This window comes from Lycium barbarum, chromosome 5 (assembly GCF_019175385.1).
Source record: "Lycium barbarum isolate Lr01 chromosome 5, ASM1917538v2, whole genome shotgun sequence".
NCBI classification, from domain to species: domain Eukaryota; kingdom Viridiplantae; phylum Streptophyta; class Magnoliopsida; order Solanales; family Solanaceae; genus Lycium; species Lycium barbarum.
Window position 1 is genome coordinate 25959427 of NC_083341.1, and position 6679 is coordinate 25966105.

A 6679-nucleotide genomic window follows, 5' to 3' on the forward strand; every position below is an offset into this window, starting at 1 on the left:
ATCGCCTGAACGTACAAACATATGCAAACATATAGGCCACTTAGGCCATTATAGTAACCGGGCCGCTTAAGGCACAAATTTCAGACCAAACCAAACAAACATGACCCATGACCCACAATATGTCTACAGGCCTTTAATGAACATAACAAAATCTTATGGCGGGACAGGCCCAGCCGTACCCCTGAACGAATATACATATGCACAACGGTAAAATATGTACCCAAAATATGGCTCCTGAACAAAGGAACACTTCAACTGCTGGAGAGATGTCCTACGTTGGCGGATCACCAACTCGATCGTCTGTACCTGCGGGCATGTAACGCAGCCCCCGAAGAACAGGGGGTCAGTACGGAAGATGTACTGACTATGTAAAGCATATAACAAAGTGAATAAAATCATAAACAGAAATGAAGTACAGAATACAGGTACAGGAAGTAAGCACGAAATACAAAGTAACCAAACAACTTACTGGAACCATAGACCATGCATGCCAAGAACGGTATCCGGTCATTTGCAGGACCCGGGGAAAACGTGGCGCCGCCCTGCCCTCGGCGCCACACACATCTAACTCCAGAAGTATTGCTCCGAAATCTCCGACACACAAATCATAATATCATATCATAATAACAGATCATATGTGGTTCAGCGAACCAGAACACATCTAACTTCGGAATTCATATACGGTGCCCGGCCCTCGAGCGAGGAACTCGGGAACCGCGCACACGATATATACCGGCCCAGGACTCGGCGAAGAAGATCATAGCATATGCACGAGCAGAGTAGTGAGAAACCAATGCACATAAGTCAAGACTCAATGGATTGATCAAACGTATTATCAGAATATTCGTACTGGATTTCATTCATAGCATACTTTTGTCAGAATATTTATATCGGAATACTTGTATCAGATACTCATGTCAGATTACTTATACCAAAATATCCATATCAGAATATTCATATCAAAATATTCATATCAGAATACTTATATCATATCCAAATGCTTATGTCGGAACGTTTACATCAAACTACTTATGTCAGAGTACTCGTAGCGGAATGCTTGTTTTAGAGAGGCATGCAAATCAGAACGAACTCGGAGTAGTTAAGATGGCTATTATTAGTTGTTAGAATGATAATCAAAAGTTTCCTTTACTTATCGAGTGGAATGAGTCAAACAGAGCAATAGAGAAGGAGTCGGGAGTAGTGGGCCCACCTCGGGTCAACAGAGGTGGCGTACACAAATCACGTACATTAAATTTTATAGAGTCACTTATGGTAGTTTTAGTGTAATTCGGTTCCATCTGGAAAGTCATAGATGTTTAGACACTTATTTGAACAGGTTATGACGCATTTAGTTCAATTCGATTGAATGAAAAAGGGGCAAGTCCAAACTTAGATTTCTAGGAATAGAATCACCCCCGAGGCTCGTATTCACACCTATTAGGTCTAAGACATGCCAAAAGAAGGAAGGGTAAGCTTTACATACCTTTCTTGCCTTTTACGCTCACCAAACTTCAAACCTCGTTTCGTCCAAAACCTACAAATGGTCACATTCACCAAATGTTACTATTAAGCTTTTGGCATCCAATCTTAAATTGGTACTTGTCTACCGAAATTTCGGCAGCACCTCCCCTATAAATACAACATCCCCGAGAATTCAACTAGGCTAAATATATCAACAACAACAACCCAACAATCCAACAACACCAACAATTTCCACAAAACACACTATAACATAAACAATCCTCTTTTCTATATAGTTCATCAACTTCCATTCCAACTCCACACTATCAAACTAATATCAACATTTTCCATAACCATTAACTAATTCAAGATTATTCAAACATATTTCAATAGCACTTCAAACAATATTCATGAATTCAAGTGTTTCCGCCAATTCCATATTCCATCCAAAACTCCTACGAATGCGACAAAACTACTAAATCTCATTGTTTTCTTCTCCAAACAACAACAATAGCATTAATTCACATTCTAGAATCTTACCTTCATAATTATATAAAATCTTCATTAAATTCACATAATTTCCCATAACAATCTATAACCATTTTCAATACCAATCTTGATTCCTTAGGCCCTTATTTACCTCACAAACACCACCACAACACAACTAACAAGATAATTAAAATATAATTCACCACTCCTCTTCACCATACCACACACGGCCATGCACACACATATCACAATTCCATGATTTCTATGCAATTCTAATCATTATAACATATATGCTTCTTCCATAACATAAAAGAATAAAATTCTTACCTTTTGCTTCAATTTTCCACTTTCCGCAAACGGAGCTTTCTTGCCAAACTAATTATACCACGTTGTAGAGAGCCTTAAACTTATCAAGAATTCAAGAAGGAAGGGATTTTTGGATTAAAGTCTAAAGACTTGGAAATTTTTTTTTGAAGGGAAGGGGGGGCCGATACCCCCTATACTCTTGTTCTTGCTCTTTCTTTTTTTTTTGGTTCTTGAAGGTTCTTGAAAAATGAAGACTTTGGCCCCCTTTTTATTATTATCTCATGGATTCATTACTCATGGGCTTGGGCTAATTTTTGCAAGACCATGGTCGGCCACCTGTGTTCTTTGGGCCATTTTTTCTATTTTTTTTTAAGCCCAATTTCCTTTGGTTTAATTTTTTGAAAATTCCCGAAACTAATTTCCAACGTTCCAATTTTGCCCTTGGCCTTTCTCCATATTTTCGCGTCAAAATTTTCAGAGGCAACATATACATAGTGTTTAGGGTCATAATATTGCCTTGTCTCCACAAGTCACCATTATTTCAAAATTTCCGAATATGCGAAAGTACGGGATATAACATTACCTTGCAACCCTAGGTTTTTTATTCAAGAATCATGTTAAGAATTATGGGTTTAATGCTAGGATTGATTAATAATGTTAAAGACGTTCTTACCTTAATGTTTGAAGACTTGGAGGGTAGATTATCAACCTTAGGGTTTATGAGAATGTGGATAAGTGATAAAATAAACTGAACCCCGCTTTATATACACACTGCTGGAGGTGGGTGAAATACGCCCCACTATGCATGCCTTATTTCAAAATACGGGCTGTATTTTTTGGCCATATTTTTCATTAACAAAAATAGTGGAGTCCTAATTCTCCAAGATGCTTTCACACTTAACTCAAATTTACAGAGCGTTACAAAGCTGATCTATCAGTCCCAGCTGCTCCACTACCTTCCATCGAATAGTTTTGGCCGAGCTACCTGGATCAATGAAAATACATTTCATTGAGTTTTATTTATAAGACAGAAATTACCAAAGCATCATTGTGGGGTTGAATGATGCCCTCCGCGTCTTTGTCACTGAATGAGATAAATCCATCCGGTACAAAGTCCACGGTTCTCTTTTCTCGAGTGATTGAAAACTTTTTCTTCTTCATTATTGGACCTCGGGGTATTTCCACCCCCCCCCCCCGAATGATCATGTTGATCACATGTTGAGGCTGCTCAGTTTCGTTCTTTTTGCTGTGTTCCCGATTCTTGAAATGATTCTTTGCTCGCTCACTCAGGAATTCTTGAAGATGACCCTTTTTCAGTAGTCATGCCACTTCATCCCTTAACCTTTTACAATCGTCGGTTCGGTGCCCGTGTGTTTTGTGGTACACACATATCAAGTTCGAATCCCGTTGCCAGGGGTCTGTTCATAACAGCCTTGGCCGTCTCACACCCTCGATATGACCGACTGCAGCTATAATAGCTGCCGAGTCAACATGGAAGTTATATTAACATAACCTAGTACTTTCACCAGATTCGGTCCCCCCAACGAAACTGTTTCTGAACTGCAAACCCCTGCTCCCCGAACCGCGATGGCTTCGTCTGTCGCTTCTTGCTGTAATGGGTCCGGGACCACTCCTTCCCTTCTTAGATCTGAAGGTGGACCTTTCGGCTTGAGAATATAAATGATATCTATCTGATGTGTCGGGGCTTTTTAGCACATTCGTCGCTTTTTGGCTATAAGTTTTACTTGTTTTTAAGCAAGTCTTGGTCAATTTGATGTGTTTTTATTCTATTTCAGGTATTTGGCATTATAAGAGTCCAAAGACGGAAATTTCACATCGAACACCCCGTCTGCTTGATTCATGACCAAGAGTGAGTCGCATTTTGGTTCAATGATTTCTGCCCCCAAACTCCTAGCCAGTCCAAACCTGCAATCATAGCCTCATACTTGGCTTCATTGTTAGTTAATTTTAAAGTTCTTATGGACTTCCAAATGATATCTCCTGCAGGGGCTTGACGTACAATACCGAGCCCAGTTCCTTTTACATTGGTGGCTCCATCCGTGTATAAGGTCAAAATCCCCGAGGTTTTACCCAAAGTTAAAAGAAGTTCTTTCTCTATCTAGGGCACCATTGCTGGGTAAAATCTGCCACGAAGTCCGCTTAAATTTAGGACTTTATGGCCATTCGGGGCTTGTAATGAATGTCATATCCACTGACTTCGACTGCCCCTTTTGCCAACCTACTGGATAATTCTAGTTTATGCATAACGTTTTTTAACGGGTAAGTCGTTACCACGCAGATAGGGTGACATTGAAAATAAGGTTTTAACTTCCTAGACGCACTTAATAACGCTAAGGCTAGTTTTTCTAGGTGGGGTAGCGTTTCTCCACATCCCCCAAAGTTATACTAACATAATAAATTGAAAATCGCGTACCTTCTTCTTCTTGGACCAGTACTCCACTTACCGCGACTTCGGACACTGCCAGATATAAGTACAACTGCTCGTATGACTTTGGTGAATGCAACAGAGGTGGGCTCGATAAATATCTTTTCAATTCTTCTAGGGCCAGCTGACACTCTGGTGTCCATACGAAGTCATTTTTCTTTTTGAGCAACGAGAAAAATCGGTGGCTTTTATCTGAACACCGATTAAGGCCATGATCCTTCTGGTAAGTCTCTGCACCCCTTTTACATTCTCTACTACCCGGATATCCTCGATGGCCTTGATCTTATCTAGGCTAATTTTGATTCCTCGATTTGACACCACGAAACCCAGGAACTTACCCGAACCTACTCCGAAGGCACACTTCTCCGGGTTTAGCTTTATGTTGTACTTGCGTAGTATGTTGAAGGTCTCCCGCAAATGCTTTAAATGGTCCTCTGTTTCTAGGGACTTAACTAGCATATCATCAATATAAACTTCCATTGTTTTACCTATTTGATTTTCGAACATTTTGTTTACTAGTTGTTGAAAAGTAGCACTGACATTTTTTAACTCGAATGGCATTACGTTGTAACGGTAAGTCCCGTACTTTGTTATAAAAGAAGTTTTTTCTGGATCTTCCGGATCATTCGGAGCTGGTTGCACCCGTAATAAGAGTCAAGAAAGCTTAATATCGCATGGCCAGCCGTCGTATCAATCATGCGATCGATGTTAGGCAAAGGAAAAGAATCCTTCTGGCAAGATTTATTCAAATCAATATAATCTACAAACATTCTAAACTTATTACCTTTTTTGGGTACGACCACTGTGTTAGCTAACCAATCCGGGTAATTACCTCCCAGATGGATCCTATTTTTAATAGCTTTGTTACCTCTTCCTTGATGAATTTATGTTTGACCTCGGCCAACGGTCTCCGCTTCTACTTTACCGGGGAAAATTTTCGTTCAAGGCTTATTCAGTTGGTGGTCACTTTAGGTGGAATACCTGTCATGTCTAAATAGGACCATGCAATTTATACCATGGAATACATGTCTAAATTTGATTAATTTATTCCTGAGCTTCGAGGTTAACCCCGTGCCTAACTATACCTTCCTGTCCGGTAGCTGAACGAACCAAATAACTTGTTCAAGCTCTTCGACTGTTGATTTTGCTGCATCCGAATCATCTGGCAGTATAAACGACCTAGGAACTCCGAAGTCGTCTTCTTCCATGTCCACCTTTATTTCCTCGTCCAATCTGGCCGGATCCACATACTGTGATTGCTATTTGGCATTTTTCATTTCTTTTGCGTCTTCATCATCTTCGGGGGATTTCTTTGGTGTTTGAACAACTTCTTCAACTGCGAACATTTCCTTTGCCGCGGGTTTCTCTCCATGAATGATTTTTACTCCTTTTGAGGTCGGGAATTTTAGTATTTGATGTATGTTTGAAGGTACCACCCTCATGATATGTATCCATGGCCTTCCGAGCAGGGCATTATATCTCATTTCTCCGTCGATGACATAGAATTTTGTGTGTTGCACTATACCGGCCGCATTTACTGGTAGTGCAATTTCACTTTTCGTGGTTTCGCATGCCATATTAAATCCGCTAAGGACATGGGCTGTTGGTACAATCTTGTCACGCCCTAAAATACACCTTAGACGCGACCGATATCCGATGTTATGAGCAACCTCAAAAGAACCTAAAGATGCAACATTCAACTTCTAGAACCCGCAAGGTTCGCTACTCAAACGCCAACAATTTATGGATAAGCAACTAACAAATAAAAAAAATGTCAATTATTAAATCAGCGGAAGTCTTGATAAAGATATAACTTAGTCAAAACAGCACGGCCGAAGCATTAACAATAATCCTTCAACTACCCATGGAATGAATGTAAACTATGGAGCTTCTAAGAATAAAGAATGACCGTCTAATCATCGGGACGCAACCCGGAAAACTAATATAAATAAATGGAATGAATAAATAAAGGATAAC